Here is a 20210-nt window from a genome sequence, read left to right on the forward strand (position 1 = left end):
ATACTTTGCAACATCAAGCTTCATCGTCGGCCACCAGTAGTAGGGTTTTAGGTCCCTATACATTTTAGTGCTACCGGGATGAATCGAGTACATGGTTTTGTGAGCTTCTTCCATCAGAAGATCTCTGACTCCTCCTGTCTTAGATATCCAAATAAGATCTTGGAACACCTTCAGTCCATGACTGTTTACACCGAACACCAACGTCTTGCCCAAACGTTCCTCCTTTCGGTCGTTCTTCTCAGAAGCTTCGCTTTGAGCTTTCTTTATACTTTCCAAAATAGTCGAGACAACTTCAATTCTCAACGCTCTTGGCCTTTTCCTTTCAAGATTGACTTTCCGACTGAGAGCATCAGCAACAACATTAGCTTTACCGGGATGGTAAAGTATCTCACAGTCGTAGTCCTTGAGTAACTCTAGCCAGCGTCGTTGCCTCATATTCAATTCTTTCTGATTAAAGAGATATTGGAGACTCTTATGATCAGTGAAAAGTTTGCACTTCGTGCCATAGAGGTAATGCCTCCATATTTTCAGAGCGAAAACTACCGCTGCCAACTCCAAATCATGAGTCGGGTAATTCTTTTCATGCTCCTTCAGCTGTCGAGACGCATATGCTATCACCTTTTCTCTTTGGGTCAAAACACAGCCCAATCCAACCCCAGACGCATCGCTATAAACAGCGAAGTCTTCAACTCCATCGGGTAAAGAAAGTATCGGTGCCTCGCATAGCTTCTTCTTTAGCTTCTCGAATGCTTCTTTATGCTTATCACTCCAAGCATAAGTAGCTCCTTTGTGGTTCAAAGCTGTTAATGGAGTAGCAATCGAAGAAAAGCCTTGGATAAACCTTCGGTAATACCCGACTAATCCTAAAAAGCTTCGGATCTCCGTGGGACTTTTCGGTTGCTCCCACTTCATTACAGCTTCAATCTTTGCTGGATCAACCATTATCCCTTCTTGGTTGACCACGTGACCCAAGAATTGGACTTCATGAATCCAAAAATCACACTTAGAGAACTTTGCATACAACTTCTTCTTCTTCAAGACTTCTAACACTTCTCATAAGTGTCTGCCATGCTCCTCTTGGCTTTTCGAGTAAATCAGAATGTCGTCTATGAACACTATCACAAATTTATCAAGGAACGGATTACAAACCCTATTCATCAAATCCATGAACGCTGCTGGAGCATTGGTTAGTCCAAACGACATAACCAAGAACTCGTAGTGTCCATATCTAGTTTTGAATGCAGTTTTCTCGATATCTTACTCTCTTACTTTTAGTTGATGATATCCTGACCTAAGATCGATCTTCGAGAAATAGCTCGAACCTTGCAATTGATCAAATAGGTCATCAATCCTTGGCAACGAATATCTATTCTTTATTGTTGCCTTGTTCAGCTCTCTATAATCGATGCACATTCTCATACTTCCATCTTTCTTCTTCACAAATAACACCGGAGCTCCCCAGGGCAATGAACTAGGGCTAAGGAAACCTTTTTCCAATAACTCCTGAAGTTGCATCATCAGCTCCTTCATCTCCGTCGGTGCTAATCGATAAGGTGCTTTTGCTATTGGCGTGGTTCCTGGTAACAAGTCTATTCTGAACTCCACTTGTCTATCAGGTGGTAATCCAGGAAGATCTTTGGGAAATACTTCCGGATAATCACACACCACTGGAATACTCTGCATCACCTTCTTTTCCTTCTTAGCATCGATCACGAATGCTAAATATGATGTACATCCCTTGGTCAAACTTCCTGGCTTTCATTAGGGAAATGATTCCAGAATTTACTCGCCGTTTGTCCCCGTACACCATAAATGAATCTTTCCCAGGAGGGTTTACTTTAACTATCTTCTTCTTGCACAATATTTCGTCATCATTGGCGCTAAGCCAATCCATTCCCAACACGATGTCGAAACCATTAAGTTCGATAGGCAATAATTCCTCGTGAAACTTATTCCCATTAAGGTCGATTAAGATGTCTTTCATACGATGGCTAACAGGTACAAACTTGCCACTAGCTACTTCGACTAATAAAGCATTATCTAATCTATCAACAGGCAATGCTAGTTTTCTACCAAACTCACGCGAAATAAAGGAGTAGTTGGCTCCAGAATCAAACAAAATTTGAGCAGGTAATTCGTTTACGAGAAAGGTACCTGAAGCGACATCAGCTTCATCTTTCGCAGCTTCGAGTGTCATCTGGAAGGCTCTCGCCTTCGGCTTTGGTGGAATGTTGGGCTTAGCTGCCTCCTTCTTCATCAGACAGTCTTTCAAAATGTGTCCCTCTTCATTGCAACCAAAACACATCCTTTTGTTGTTCGGACACTCACTGGCAAAATGCCCAATTTTTCCGCATTTGTAGCAGGTTACATCCTCACTACATTTCCCAAAGTGTTTTTTCTTACACTTATCACACCATTTCGCTTCGGCTCCTTTTCCTCCACCAAACTTTTTCGAATCAGATTTCGAAAATTTGCTTTTCTTATCGGAACCAGATGTTCCCTCAAACTTTCTCTTCTCACCAACCTCAACCTTGTCGGTGGTTCTCCCCTTAATCATGTTCTCAACAGACTTGGCAGCCCAGATAGCTGCCTCTAGAGTATGTACCTGACGTACTGGCACCTCGTACTCCCATAGGAGTCCCTTCGCATACCGGTCCACCTTTGTCAACTCGTCTGGGACGATACGCAAGGCAAACTCCATCTTATCGGTGAAGTTATTGGTGTATTCATCAACTGACATGCTGCCTTTCGTCAATGCCAAAAACTTATTCTCCAACTCCAACAAATTTTGAGCCGAGCAGAACTTGCGCTTGAACTGCACCAAGAACTCTGCCTATGTCAATTGCAGTGGCTCATTAGGGCTTAACGTCTTCCCTAGAGTGTTCCACCAACGAATGGCTTCACCTCGGAACTGACGCACTGCATAGATAGTCTGCAACTTGCCTCTGCAGCCACAAGTCATGAAGGCTAACTCCATTTCGGAGATCCAATCCATAAATCCAATTGGATCCTCCTTTCCATTGAAGGTCGATGGTAAGCAAGTTAGAAAGTCCTTGTACTTGCATCCCATTCCATCATTCCTTCCATCATGGTTGTTTTGCCTAACTATCAGTGGGTTGGCTTGACCAACAGACCCACTGAAGTTTCCACCTTCCGAGTGCCCTTCATTTAATTCGGGCTCTTCCACACGAATTGACAGTTCTTCACGATTCTGTTGAAGCATCTTCCTAGTTTCCTCCATTTGACGATCCAACATTGTTTGAATCATCATTTTCACACCATCCATTGTTATCGGCTCAGGTGCTGCTGCTACGACAGGTATTTTCTCAATCACTGGTGGTTGATTCCTGTTTTCATCAGCATTTCCAACTCCACTTCTTGTTCTCACCATTTTTGATCTATACACCGAATAAGGTGAAATTAGATCCTCATTCACGATAGATATTCAAATCATCCTTATCACTCCGAAACGTTTACATGCTAGTTCTAATATCGTAGACGTACGCTTAGAATCCTACACACATAAGGTTTCTAGATCCGGTCGGCAACAGACTATAGATCCGAACAAATAATATCATATATGGCAACATATAACATTTAGCACATAAAGTATTTTAGGAAACTTTCCTAAAATAAACTAGTGCTCGTGTCTAAAACATAACAGACACATATCCCAAAATTTCACTTAGCATTCTAAGTTTAAGTCTAGAAATCCTACAAATTCCTAGTTCACTTAAACTAATCCTCTAATACCAACTGTGACATCCCCAAAATCTCGGCCAGAAAAGACCGCTTTTCATTTATGCTTTTTAAATAATTTCAGAGTAAATCCTTTTGATTTGAAAGAGTTGCGAAATTTGTTCCCAAAAACAAAATGTGATAAAACAATGTTTACCAAAGCATTTCATAAAAGAAATGCATTTTCATTATATAATCAAAACTTGGGATGTCATGTTCCGATACAGACCATAAAGCATAAACGATAACCTTACAAGTCATTCAACAAATATATACATATACAGACTTGTAAACAAAACAACTTGATGGTTCACCCATCTTATGCCCTTGCGCCACTTCTTGTAATACAAATAAAACTGAGTGGGTCAGGCTTAGGAGCCTGGTGAGCATATAGGGTTTTCAACCCACAATAAATAATTAAATTAATTTTCATCAACCAACAATAACCCAATTACCCATTCCCGTTATTCTCACTTTATGGCTCTAGAATAACTAACACAAGGGACCTAGTCTAAGAATATTTCATCGGGGCTACAACACATGCTTCGGGGGTTCCTTAGTAATATAAGTCAAATAAGGCAACCATGAGGGGGATGGAGTACAGCAAATGAACACCCAAGTTCATACACCTACAGGTGACGAACCTGCTAGCGTTCCACAGGACTGTCTAGAAAAGTTTGTGGTCGTCATCTAAACTCCGCTAGATGACTGAATCAAAACAACAACGAGGTCTCTCATCTGTTTATTACACACCAACTATCTACCCATGTTCTACCCAACATATTAGTAGATAAAAATATACATTTTTATACATACTTTAAAAACCTGCATAGCATGCTTTAATCAATACATATTCCACATAACAGATGAGGCACACACACATAACACGTATTTCATAGAGAATAAATCCGATCTATGAGATAGAAGAGAGTGAATATACATTCACACATATAACAACAAAATATATACACATAGCACGTATTTTATATAAAATACTTCATAATATTGTATTGGAAGAAAGTAACCACACACTCACGCATATAAACAACAATATACTTAATACACTCAAACCATACTTGTATTATTATCATGTTTATGAAAGGTAGTATACACTCACTTGATCAGAAGATGATAAGACAACACTACGACTTGTAGAAGTAGTATTCTTTGGTAGATCTGGAAGATCTCCACAAAAATCGAACTTCTCGCGGGCAGAGCTTCGGCTCGGGAATCTTACTTCTCAGGATCCTCAGGACCTCGGGACTTGCTTCGGGGCTCGGGAATGATACCGGGGCTTCGGGGTACTTATGGCACGCAAAACAATGCAAAACGGGAGAGAGAAGAGAGAAAAAGAGCAAATGAGCCGGCTGCCCTCGCATCCTATTTATAGGAGGCTGGAGCCTCGGAGTACGCTGGGCGTATAGCAGTACGCGGGGCGTACGCGTCCGAATCGTCATGCCATGCGTCATCCGAAGAACTCGAGTGCAAGGTGGGTCATGCTTCGCGGTATGCAGGGCGTACGCCAGTACGCTGGGCGTACTTCGGATCAGATCGGTGACTCCTTCGGATATACATCCGAATTAAGGATTAAATTTAAATATTAATTATTTAATAAACTTCGGAAATTCATATCTTCTTCATACGAACTCCGTTTTCAACGTTCTTTTATATCCACGCGTAGGTGAGACTACGCTCTACAACTTTCGTTTAGACTCCGTCGACAAATTTTGACTTTATTTTTATTAATTATTTTTAGTAGGCCGGGACAGAAAAACTTCGTTATAAATTCATAACTTCTTCGTTTGACGTCCGTTCTCGCCTAACTTTTCATCGCTTCGATACCAACAACGAGATCTTCGATTCTCGTTTAGATTGATTCGACTAAAAACCGCTCGATCTCAAAGCGAATATTTCGGGCTGCATACCGCTCAATCGAAATTTCAGAAAATCATAACTTCCTCATACGAAGTCAGATTTGGGCGTTCTTTATATATTCGGAAACCTCGTTTCAACTACTACAACATTATCCAAAGATATCAAGTTTATTTTACACTAAAATTTTGACGCTCATTTTATTCTTAATTAATCAAATCACATAATTAAACAATTAAGCACAAAACACATAATACTCAAATAATATACTTCTATTATTTCAAAACGGTTTACAAAGGTTAACCTAGACTATTACATCAACGAAAATGCCTAGCCTGGAAACGCGGGCGTTACAGACAGTAACTTTACTTATAAATAAAACTCGTTTTATTCATCATCAAATGTCAATTTCAATTTAGCTATTACAAGTTTCGGTTTATATAATCACTAAAACTAATATCGCCCTTTAGCCCAATACCCCTTACATGCTGCAAGTGCTTAACCCTAGTCAGCCCCTTTGTAAAGGGATCTAATGGGTTGTCCTCTAACGATATCGTCTTCACCACGAGGTGCCCTTCTTCTACTTGATGTCTGATGAAGTGGTACTTTCTGTCGATATATATGGATCTTCCATGATCTCTCGGTTCCTTGGTTAAGGCAACCGCCCCTTCATTATCGCAGAAAATTTCCACAGACTCCTTTATGGATGGAATAACTCCAAGGTCTCCGATGAAGTTTTTCAACCATATCGCCTCTTTCGATGCTTCACTTGCTGATATGTACTCTGATTCACACGTTGAATCAGCTACAATCTCCTTCTTGGAACTTTTCCATATCACTACTCCTCCATTCAGGGTAAATATCCAGCCCGACGGAGAGTGGAAATTATATATGTCGGTCTGAAAGCTCGCATCGTTATACCCTGTTACTCTCAAGTCATCACTCTTACCGAGGGTAAGGACCCAGTCCTTTGTCCTCCGTAGGTACTTAAGGATATTCTTAGCCACAGTCCAATGGGCTTTACCAGGGTTCCCTTGATATCTGCTGACCATGTTCAAAGCAAAGGCCACATCAGGGTGAGTACATGTCATAGCATACATGATCGAACCAACTGTAGAAACATATGGTATATGACTCATTTCTGCTATCTCAACCTCTATACTCAGACTAAGTCCTATTAGTCTTTTACTTATGTTTCTCCATATCCTTATCCTCAGGATATAGGCAGCTTCTCTGAGGTCCTTCATAGAGAAACAATTCCCAAGCCAGGACTTGACCTCCTGCAAGGTTGGGATGTCATTTCCTATGAGTAGTATGTCATCCACATACAACACCAGAAATCTAACTATACTCCCACTAGCTTTTACATATACACAGGACTCATCTTCACTTCTCAAAAATCTGAACACTTTGACTTTCTCATCAAAACAAAGATTTCATCTGCGATATTCTTGTTTTAATCCATATATGGATTTCTCAAGCTTACACACTATATTAGGATACTTTGCATTGAGAAAACCCTCTTTCTGACTCATGTAAACATCCTCAACCAACTTTCCTTTTAGGAAAGTGGTTTTGACATCCATTTGCAATATTTCATAGTCATGAAATGCAGCTATAGCTAGCATAACCCTTATAGATTTAATCTTTCGCTACTGGTGAGAAGGTCTCATCATAGTCAACTCCTGGAGTTTGAGTAAAGCCCTTCACAACCAGTCGTGCCTTATATGTGTGTACATTTCCATCTATGTCGGTCTTTTTATTCAAGATCCATCTGCACCCGACTGTCTTACAACCCGATACATTATCAACCAAGTTCCAAACTTGATTGTCATACATGGACTGAATCTCGTTGTCCATAGCCTCTTTCCATTTAGCAGACTCAGGGCCTGCCATGTCTTCCTTGTAGTTGTTAGGTTCATCCAAATTTATCAGTGTGCTATCACTGATAAATGTATCACCTTCAGCTGTTATATGAAAACCATATAACACAGGTGGAACACTAACTCTACCAGAACGCCTTAGAGATACAGACTTGTCAATCGGCTTAACAAGAGTCTCCTCCTCAGGTTGATCGCTAGTGTTTGAGGTTCCTTCACCGCTTGACCCTTAAAGTTCTTCAAGGTCAATTTGCCTCCCACTGTCTCCTTGGCCTATGAGCTCTCTCTCGCGAAAGGCTCATCTCCTCAAAACTAAGACAATATTGTCACTCGGTCTGTGGAAGAGATAACCAAAGGATTTCTGTGGGTAGCTGATGAAAATACACCACTTACTTTGAGGTTCGAGCTTGTCGTGAGTATCGTGTCTCACGAAAGCCTCGCAATCCCAAACCTTAATGTGGTCTAATGTGGGAGCCTTCCCAGTCCACATCTCGTGAGGTATTTTGGCAACCTTCTTGGTAGGTACTAGATTAAGGATATGGGCGACAGTCTCTAAGGCATACCCCCAGAATGAGATTGGTAATCAAGCTTGACTCATCATGGAAGGAACCATGTCTAGCAAGGTCTTATTGCACCTCTCAGCCACACCATTAAGTTGTGGTGTCCTAGGTGGCATCAACTGTGAAACAATTCCACATTCCTTAAGATAGTCAAGGAACTCGATACTAAGATACTCTCCTCCACGATCGGATCGTAGCATCTTTATCTTCCTTCCCAATTGATTCTCTACTTCTTGCTTAAACTCTTTGAACCTTTCAAAGGTTTTTGAATTATGCTTGATTAAGTAGATATAGCCATACCTATTGTAATCATCAATAAAAGTCATATAGAAGCGGTTAGCATCCCTTATGGTGGTTCTGAATGGGCCACACACATCCATGTGTATAAGGTCCAACAAACCTTCACCCCTTTCACAAGTACCAATGACGGGTGACTTGGTCATCTTTTCAAGTAAACAAGATTCGCAAGTGTCATTCGACTTTAAGTCGAATGACTCCAAAACTCCATCCTTTTGGAGTTGCGCTATGCGTTTCTTGTTGACATGTCCAAGACGACAATGCCACAAGCATGCCTTGTCCAAAGTATTAGACGAATCAATATTCAACACAATGTTTCCTATGTTATCTACAACATTCACAATTTCATATACACCATTGCAAGGTAATGCTTCAAAATAAAATACACCATTATAATAAGCTTAAATTGATCCAACTTCATTATTAAACGAAAAGGAAAAACCTTGTTTGTACAAACTATGAAAGGAAATAATATTTCTCGTCATGTCGGTCGAGTAACAACAATTATTCAAATCTAAATTTAAACCATTTATAAGCAATAAAGAATGAACTCCAATATTTGTCACATGCAACATTTTCCTATTTCCCATGGTTAAGTTTATCTTCCCGTGCTCCACTTCCCTACTTCTTTTTAGTCCCTGCAAATCAGAACAAATGTGAAATCCACAACCTGTATCAAGGACCCAAGATTTAGCATGTGATGAGTTATTAGATCGAATAGTGTAAATACCTGGGAAGGAGGGTTTGATCTTCCCATCCTTTATGTCCATCAAGTACTTGGGGCAGCTCCGTTTCCAGTGCCTTTTTTATGACAATGGAAGCAGTCAGCATCCTTCGGAATGGAAGAAGGATTAACAGAACCAGCTTTGGTCCCACTAGAAGAGGATCCATCAAGGGACTTTCCTTTGGGGCACTTGGAGGGAGCCTTCCTCTTCTTTCCCTTTCCATGTCCTATTTCCAGAACCGGGGCAGAAATAATAGTAGGAGTACACACAACTGACTTGCCTTTAAGGTTGCTTTCTGCAGTCCTTAAAAGGCCTTGAAGCTTAATAAGAGTGACATCCTCCTTGTTCATATGATAAGTCATACGAAACAGATCATAACAAGAGGGTAAAGATTCAATTTCAGCAAGCGGTCCACATATCTCTGCAAATTCTGTATGTGGGTCGTGATGGGTTCACCATACTTCATTTTGGTTGTGATCATGGAGGCAATGATCTCATACCTTTCCTGCGGAGCACTTTGATGGTATCTTTCCATCAAATCATGATACATTTCATAGGGATAGTAGTCCTCATAGGACTTCTGCAGCTCAACAGTCATGGTTGCAATCATAAGACACCGTATCCCTCTCATGAGTAGTGTGTTCAACGATTTGTTGAGGAGTAGCAATGGTGACATCAATCTCCTTTAGCTCTTTATCAAGGACATATTCTTTGTCCTCATAACGAATAGCCATTCTGATGTTTCGAATCCAGTCATTGAAATCGAGCCATCAAAAATGACCCTCCCACATAGGTTCATTAGAGAGAAAGTGTTGGGTTTTGAGCATTCTAACACTCCTAAGTGTACATGCAACCCTAAATACCTTGTATCTATGTTTTCTCTATTATACATGCAAATATGAACATCCAAGGTATTATCCTAATCTATCATATAAAACAATGAATATAACAAGATAGAATACATACCTCTTTGATGTAGAATGTTCTCAAGAAGCTTGAGTGCCTAGTGCCCCAAGTGTGACACCTCAAATGGTTCACACAACATCATATGTACTTGGAAGACTTAGAGAGAAACACCACACTTCATGAAAATCGGCTAGCCCTTCTCTATCTCACTTCTATTAGTGGCCGATTTTTTCCAAGAGTATGATCTTTATATAGTGTTACAATTAGGGTAAACCCTAATTGTCATGGCTTTCCATTTCCTTGGATCCATGGGTTCAAATACACCATGGAGCATCCATGGACCATCATATGGGTTTTAGCCCAACTTGATAATCCATGGAGCATTAGACCACTATACAAGTATGGATGATTTACACAATCAACCCATATATTTAATTAGTCTTCTTTTGATCACTTAATTAATTCTAGATTAATTCTTGATCAATACTGATTAAATAATCTTATTAATATATTATAACTTATAATATATTAACAAACCTTAAGTGTTATTTCTCTCATTATAGTCTATCCAAATGCATGATGCCATGCAACCCAAATGGACCATGCCGGGTCGGGTCAAGTCTTATCAATTATAGTTATGGACTTAGACATTAATCCAACAGAAAGATCCTGGAGGAATTGGTGTGGAAGAATTGTTTGGAATAGACATCTGAGAAAGAAGAAGAACAAAGTTTAGATTAGATGATAATCCTTAATATTCCACCCAATATGAAATATTAAGGCTAGGGTCCAACACAATATTCTACAATTGCGAAGAGGGGTGCCGTAATCCAAATGTAAAATATTTGAAGGTAGGTAAATGACGATTTACCAATTTCCACCATGAAAAACGAAATAGATTATTAGGTTTTAATTAGTTTGTAAATTCCTAGATCTTTCAGATTCATTGAACTTTTCAAAGGCATGTTTAAATGTCGATTGTTCACTTCAAGTTTGTGATTGAGATACCGAGGATCACACACAAGGTGTGAATAACCATGCAAATTAACATGGTACACCCAATGTTACACATCACCTAATCAATGTGCCGGTTAACCACACGCGCTCCATTGATCTATGATTAACATCAAGCTACCCTTTGCCACACATAGTCAGTCCCAGATTAGTGTGCCGGTTAACCACACACGCTCCAGTAACGACTTAATAAGGTGTAAAGTGTAATTTCATGGATTAGCACCATTTTTCACATTTCTCCTAAATTAACTAAGATTGGGAATTAAATAAAAGTTTAGTTACTTTATATTTATCATTATACTTTTAATGAGGGAGAATTAGTGTCCTATCCTACCCGTTCGGCTAACGAATCCCTACCAGTCAAGGAACCGGTGGGTGAAATGGACACCTATTAAACCACCATTTTATAGGCAGTAAGCTTATACCCCCTTATAGACCGACTTCGTGAATGAAGCCTACTAACGGTAAGACTGACTTGCTCTTATATATATATATATATATATATATATATATATATATATATATATATATATATATATAACTATAATATTATAAAGTATAAGGGTTGAATTTTAACTTTTAAAACTCTAGGGTTTGGAATTAAAGTTTCATTTAATGAGACTTTGCAAATTCCAAAACTTGAGGGCAAGTTTTGAAACTTGTCAAAATTCTTCACATTCATAACTTATGAGTTTAATTTGATTTTAATGATGAGACCTTTCATTTTCCATAACTTGAGGAATGAGGACAAGTTATGGAGGTCATTAAACATCAATTAGATCATTTTTCTAACAACTAAATTATCACATAATTTATGATCTAACTAAACTCATAAACAAGACAATTCTAAATCAACAATTTTAAAAACAATTTGGTTTATCATACAAAACAACAACTATTTTAAAACTTTGACAATTATCTTTCAATTGGATGAGCATGATCACTACCATATCTTAAAAAATATATTTTTATTATTCAAAACAGTTCGGGGTAATGATCAAATCCAATTTTGGCCAAAAACACAAATTGTTGCACTCTGATCAGCCAACTTGGCGAGTCCATGAACAGGACTCGTCGAGTAGCTTCATTTCTGCATGGACTCGTCGAGTTCCCTAGTGGACTCGGCGAGTTCATCAGTCAGAATGCAGAAAACTCGATTTTTTCAACTTTGAAAACAAGCAAGCATAAAATATAATAACAAACAAACCTAGGCTCTGATACCACTATTGGGTTTTGAGCACTATAACACTTCATAAGTCCACATGCAACCCTAAATGCTTTGGATCTATGTTTTCTCCAATTATACATGCATTTTCTTTTTCCAAAGCATTCACCCTAGCTAACATACAATTGAATCTATATATAATTAAAACATAGTTAGGATGCATACTTCTTGAGTAGGGTAGAGTTCTTGACCTTTGGAAACTTGAGCAGTTCAAGTGTGATGCCTCTAATGGTTCACAAACACCAATATGCAAAGGAGGTTCTAAGAGAATAAGTTACTTGTCTCTTTTGAAGGTGCAACCGATTTTGGTGCATGGAGGGGGCTATTTATAGTTGTGGAAATTGCTAGGGTTACACTTTGTAAACCCTAATGCTCCATGACTTTCCGCATTCCTATGATCCATGAGTTTAACCTCCATGGACTATCCATGGGTTATATTATTGGTTTAGCCCACTTACATAATCATGGATCAGTTAGTCCATACTATAAGTATCATTGATTTACATAATCAATCCCTCCATATTTAATTAGTCTCTTTTGACCACAAAATTAACTCCAAATTAATTCTTGGACAATACTAATTAAATAACCATATTAATATATCATACTTTTAATATATTAATAAATCGTAAATAACCTTATTCTCAAAAAACCATCCTATCAAATTGCACTGGTGAAGGCAACCCAAAAGGACCATGCTACTATCGGTTCAAGTACATACATTTATAGTTATAGGCTTAGACACCAAATCTAACAGATCGTTGTCAACAACATGACAGGCCATGGGATAGTCCGGACTCCACTTGAGTACAATCTCAAGTTCATCAACAGTCTTGGGAAGGGATGAGGAAACGTGAAATCATGTCTTCAGAGCAATGGATCTCTGAAAAAGCTCAAGCTCTATCAAAATTTTGAAGAGCTCCAAGGTCACGGGTTAAATGTTGCTCAAACTCTACGCGAACTCACTGGAGGTCCTCTAGCCTTAGTCAGTTCCTATGACCTACAAACCTCAAACCCAACCATTTCGGACCCTCTCACTGATGTTGTTCCATACACTCCTCCTGTTCAACCGTCACCTCCAACAGTTCCTGTTCATACAAACCCTAACTTTCAATCTATGGAACTCTTAACCTTGATGAAATGGACTCCAAACTATGCTTTTAACAACAGTTTGCCCAACTATCAATGAAATACAACCGTCCTTTCAACAATACTTACAACAATAGATTCCAAAATTCTCACCAAAACAATCGTTTTCAAGCTCCTCACCAAAATAATCATCAACCATTCAAGAAACCTTCCGAAAAAGCACCCTCCTACAAACCAAACATCTCTAAACCCAACTCTACCCTGAAACCTTAGCAAAATCAGAAATCTGACAAACCAAAAATTATGTGTCATAAGTGTGAACATGCAAACCATTTTGCAAAAGATTGTCTGGCTGATATTCCACAAATGTGAAATCACTTATTCTGAAAGAAATGTTTTGATTTCGGATAACAAATGTCTCAATGCCAAAATTTATGCTTTGCTTAACTCCATTGACTTGCTTGAAGCAAATCAAAGAATGACACATAACTTTCATCATCCTTGGTCAAAAGCTCATGGTCTCGGAAGCAAGTTTTCGAAACCAATAGCTATTCCCTTGAAGGAGTTACAAAACCTGACCTTTATGGGAGATGTTCCGAACCATAAACATCCAGATACACCTGTTTCTCCCTTCTCACCCCTTGATGAGACTTCTGACCATTTTGCATCTTTGCTTCCTGAGTTTAAACCTATAGTTGTCAAGTGTCCTGATTCCATGCCCCTTCCACCTCTGACAAACCTAGACCTGAATCGGACCATGGAATTCCACCATAGTGTTTCAAATCATATTGACTATATTCCAAAACACAATCCTCCTAACAACTGTATTGTTAAGGAAATTCATCTAGTGACAACTGAACCGGTTACCTCTGAGTTTGCATGGGCATCCATAGATGATAACGTTGAAACTACAAGCAATGTCTCTTCTGACTCTTGTGAATCAAATTCCTTGGTAACCTCTAAAACAACCTTGGTGCCCATCAAGCCCAAGTTTGGCAATCCTTCAAATGGTCGGACTTCAAATTCAACAACTAACCAAAGAAAGAACCCCTCCTTGAACCGAAAAGATGTCACTAGTCCTAAACAAGAAGCCAAAAACGCTTTCAAAAAGGAAGTTAATTCAAGACGAAATTCAAGATTCCTTGAGAACTCAAAAATGAGTGTATCTCAGAATTGTCATTCCTCAACTCACAGTCAAAACTCCTTCACACCCACTAAGATCCTCAAAAGGCCTTCCAATTCTCCCAGTCTTGTAGTAAAAAAGAAAGTGGTCAGTCCTACTCCTAAAAAGTCAAGTGTAAGCACCAAATCTGTCCAAAACAACTCTCCTCGGACTGTTTCACCCGTTTTTATTGCTAAAAATGACGACACAATTTTTAAACCTCAATCTCCAAACTCAAAAGTGCCATCAACCAAAGCTAAACGTGTTAAGAAAATAATTTTTCCAAAATCTTCAAAACAAAACCTTGTTTGGAAAGTTAAAACACACAAAGATGTGACAACAACTCCGGAAGACACAATAGTTCACACTGCTCTGGAAGTTCAAAGTCCGGAGAAAGTTGTTCCGAACTCTCATGTCATTGAGTATGACTATTGGATAGATGAAAGGACCATGACTTTCTCTTTTTTTCCTAAGGAATTCAGGAACAAACCTTCCAAACCATCTGTCGCTTAGAAGTCACTACCAAAACCCAAGACTCGTGCCTTTGTCCTAGAACCTAACTTAGAGCCAGAAAACTCCACATCTCACTAATTTTTGCAGGCACTCTGTGCGTTGGAGCAAGAGACAATATGGTATATTGATAGTGCTTGCTCCGTGCACATGATGGGGCAGCAAAACTTTCTACGAGATCTCAAACTTTTTCCTAATGCTGGTTACGTGACATATGGCAACAAGTCCAGCTTTCAAAATCGTGGTTATGGCATCCTCACCAATGGAAACTTCTCTATTTCAAATGTAGCCTATGCAGCTGACCTGAAGCACAACCTGATAAGTGTAGCTCAACTCACTAACTCAAATCAGCATGTTGAATTTTGCAAGAAACATAGTTACGTAATGACTAAAGACAAAAGAATGCTTGATCAAGTCAAATCGCAAGAACATGTACCCGCTCGACATCAACATAGTCAATGACAAACCTCAACTGTGCCTTCTTTCCAAAGTTGTTCCTGACATCACTTGGTTATGGCATCGAAGGCTTGCTCATCTGAATTTTCGCTACATGAATGATCTCGTGTCTGGTGAAATGGTAAGAGGACTACCGCTCCTCAAATTCGAAAATGATCACTTGTGTGCTGCATGTGAGTGTGGTAAGCAATCAAAGAAGGGTCATCCTGTCATCATTGAAAAATCAATCTTAGAACCATTGGAACTTCTTCACATTGACTTATGTGGACCCTCAACTGTAGAAAGTCTTCATCATAAGAAATGCATCCTTGTGATTGTTGATGACTTTATAAGGTTCACTTGGGTTCCCAAGCTTTTAATAAAATAACTTTTTTTATTTTAAAATGTGTTATTTAACTCTGAATTTTTGCATCTCGATTTATAAAGCGTAAAGAAAAATGTTTTAAATGGTTCTAAAAAATGGGGGAAGTCACACAGTCCCATTCCAATTTTGACAGACTGGGATCATCTACAAAGAATTTGAGGTTCATCATGTTCTTTTCCACGACATCTACGTCTTTTGCTCGTGAGTAACTTTGTCGGTGTGAGCGAATAACTAATACTTCCTATACGTTCTCCATCCTTTCAACATTTTATCTTGTTTGTCTACGTGGTGCCTTTTATTCTTCCCATTAAATTTGTAGGCTTCCGGCTATCTCAATGATATTCCTTTTTAGTTTTTTCTCTCAATTTCCAGCCAAAGAGAGGTGTAATTAGTGGTGTCGTGTGCAGTACTGCGGTGATACTCACAAAATATTGATTTTCCTTTGGCGTTCTTCTCTTTCTGCCTCTCGGTTACTACATAGTCGTATGTCCGTTGTGATCTTCTGTCGCCTCTTCGGTATGGTTGGTACTGCCTCGAAGATCTAACCGATTAGAAAGACTGCTTGCGATTATTACTGCTACCCCGACGTGGTAACTACCACATTGATCAACATGTTGAGATTTCGCACCAGATATTGCTTTGAGATATGTTTGTTTGTCTGTTGTTCCTGTTTCTTGTAGTAGGTATTTATCTACCCGCTCCTTGAGCTCATGTCGTGTCTGAGGTGTCTTCCCCATAATTTTTTTTGGATAATTTTCCTGGAAAATAATCCCCATGTAAATGCGCCAGTGACCATACTTTCTTTCTGTCCTGGTGTGTCAAGAGTCGCTTTGGTGAATCGATCAATATAATTTTTCACCAACTCTCCCTCCTTTTGCTTACATCTGATGATTACATGTATATCTCCCCGATACCTCCTTAGCTGCATGAAGTTTGTTAGGAAAGCATATTTTAGCTGTGCAAAGTTGCTTATGATTCCTAGGACCAATGTTTTGAACCACATTCTCGTATTTCCATCTAAGGTTGTGGGAAAGTATGTGCACCAAAACCTCTCATACAATTTCAATAAAGTCATTGTCTACTCATAAGTGTTGACATGACTTTCTGGATCTGTAGTCACATTATATGTTTTCAACTTTGGGTGTTTGGTATCTTGTAGTTCAATATATCTGCTATAAATAGAGAGCTCATGCTATGCACCATTGTGTTGTGGGCGAAATAAGGTTAATAAAGTGGTGTGTGGGTGAAAGCATGGTGAGTGGCATAGGGATATGGTTTGCAAAGGTGAATAAGTATTTGTATTGACATTAGAGAAGACTATATCTATAACCATTGAGAGTGTTGGTTGTGCCTTCTAGGATGTACTGATTATCGGTATGAAAATGTAGTTTTATGGACTGAACGGCAGTGACATTGGTTCCAGCAATGGCAGTGTCTAAGCGTGATGTTGGAATAAAGTATGTGTTTCCCCAACTGCTAAGTTATTAGAGGCGCTTGTTACAACAATTTGGTGTGGATTGCTTAGCAGTGCCTGTTGCCCGGTTACTGTTAGGTAAAGCAACGGCATTAAGGTGTGCGAAAGTCTGTGCATCTATATCAATGAATCTATAGATGTGGCCTAAGTGGCTGCTTGGTGCGACATCAGTAATGAGGTCAGTGGTATTGTTGGTTCCAGCAATTGCATTTGGAAAATCAGACTTTGGGCAGCTCCATTTCCTTCCCCTGTGTCTTCTATTGCCATCGTTTGGTGGATATGATTGTATAGCTTTTTGTTCGTTGTTGCCCACAACGATTGCGCCAATGATATAACATTTATCCCTCTACCTTTCAAGTACTGTGAAATCTTTCGAGATCTTCAGTCACACTCAACAAACGAATATGTAAGTCGCGCCGTGGAAGGAGATCTTGTGGGAGGTGCACCGACGATCAAGTTACTGGTCGGTGATTGGTTGTATCATATGGTAGTATGGGTGTGGTTCAGATCGTACCTGAGAAAGGTTGTCCTTTTCCTTATGTACGTAGGGTTTAATGTACCTCCCCTTCTGGAGGCGCGTGGGCTCAGGACCACTAGATTATTCCTTGCAACTTCTTTTCATTCCTTATTGGTCCACGTTGAACAAAGGCAATCCGATGTGGTCTTGATTAATGGGAACAAAATCTCCATTAGTGGAATGGGAGCAATCCTTCCGCTGACGTCAGTCCCATGCATTCTAAACCACGCTTCCTCATTATGCCAACAAGGCATAAATCTGGAAGGGTATATCGTCTTATTAGCTAGCTAAAATGTTGCACAACAGGATAGACACAACATACCCTGCCTCGTAGCGACATATCCAAAGGATACGTCATTATATATATATATATATATATATATATATATATATATATATATATATATATATATATACACACACACACACACAAAGCGATCAACAACAAAAGCAAGGGTTGTAGACTTTTACAATGGATACATGCACCCGATTTATACCAAAACCCACTAATTTTTTTTAGTTTAATTTTTTAGGCCATGTTTTTTATCGAAAGAAACCGAATATATAATTGCTCATGATTTTTCATCCTTTTTCAATACAGATCCATATTTATATATGAAAAATCAACTTTTTTTTTTCAAATAACCCACTTCATTTTTTTTTGTTTTTTGAAAAGTTAAGGTCTATTTTTTATCAAAAAAAATAACAAATATGTCAAAATTCATATTTTTTGGTACTCTTTAAAAATAGACTCATATTGATGTAAAAAAATCGAAATTTCAGCTCAGATTCACAGTGTTAATAATAGTAAGCCAGATTCACATTGTGAATTCTAAAAACTAGATTATATACAGTTCAAATTCACAATGAATAAATCAATTTGTTGGTTTTACAGTGTGAAAAAATATGTTATTTTTTTTTTTACTTTTTTATAAAAAAAACTCAGAAAAAAAATTCTCAAAATCATGAAAATTTAAGGGATGGTTCTACTCATTATATTATAAACTTTGTAAAAAGAATTTTTAAATAAACATTTAGTTTTTGAAGTGTTTATTTTAATTTTAAGAAATATTAGGTTTTAAACAAAATGTTGAACGTAATATGATCTGAAATGTGATGATTCAAAATATTTATGTTTATTTTTTTTATTCAACTTGTTTATGATCCTTAATTTGTTATGATATGAAAAATCTTTATGTTTATATATTTTTAATACATAACTATATCTTTTATGATTCAAAGTTAAATGATTCAAATATATAATGATCCACAATTTTTTTGAACATAAACTCTATTTATGTAACACCTGAGGTATTTTCATTTTTGACCCTTGGTATGTTGATACTTTGCATATTTGGTCCCTAGGGGCCGTTTTTCCATTTCTGGCAAACTTGTAGTACGCGGGGCGTATGCCTTCAAGGGACAAACCCTAAATTTTAGAGTTTGGACCCTATTTAAACAGCATTATAAACCTTGGATCTCTCATTTCTCAGCCTCCAAAGCCTTTTATCACATTTCAAAACCCTAGACACTTTTTGAAGAGATTTGATCCCTCTTGTGTGTGTGTGTGTATTGGTGAGCTTTGAAGAAGAACTTGGAAGAAGGAGCCTTGATCAAAGGAGCGCGTGTAGATCCAGATTTCTCACATCATTTCCAGCTTCATTGAGGTATAAAGCTTGAAACTTGCTTCTAGTTTTCTTAGATCTAGTCTTTATGAAGTGTTGGTCCTATTTTGGTCATATGATGAGATCAAGTAGATTCCTTCTACTCCAGAAGTTAGGAGTTGATTCTCTTAATGTTTCTGATGTCCTAAGTCCATAAAGATAGCATATTGATGGTTGTGGATTAACCATGCATGAGCTTAGGTCATTATGGTGAAAGTAGAATGCTAAAAGTGAGGTTTGGGTCCTTTTGAGCCATGCAAAGGCTCCAAGTTCATGACTTTATGGCTTAATACGTTTGATAAGACTTGGATCTGAAGTTTGGGCTTTTGGTTGCAAGTATTAAGCACTTAATGGAAAAGTGCTTAATGGGAACATACGTTAGGCGTACGTATGTGTATGTTGCGCATTCACTGTGCGGTCCCCGATCATGGCTTGCTTGGTAGTATGGTGGGCATATCCAGCTCGTACGTAGTGCGTACTAGGAATTCTTGTAGAATGTTGGGCGTAAGCCTAAGTACGTCGGGCGTACTCTGCCGCCGTTGACTTCGGCTGGCTTTCTTAGTTTGGGTCGCTTTTGGGCTAGAGGAGTTTTGGGCCCTACTGGGACATTAGGCTTCTGATTTTTGGGCTATGGCTAGGCCTTGGGCCTTATTAGAATTAGCCCCATGATGGGTTTTGGGCCCCATTTAGGAAGTTGGGCCTTAGTGGGCTTTTAGCCTGAGTGTTGGGCAATTGAACTAGGATTCTAGTTTTGGGT

The sequence above is a fragment of the Lactuca serriola genome, chromosome 2, assembly GCF_051521515.1.
Source record: "Lactuca serriola cultivar US96UC23 chromosome 2, Lser_US96UC23_V15, whole genome shotgun sequence".
Classification (NCBI taxonomy): Eukaryota; Viridiplantae; Streptophyta; class Magnoliopsida; order Asterales; family Asteraceae; genus Lactuca; species Lactuca serriola.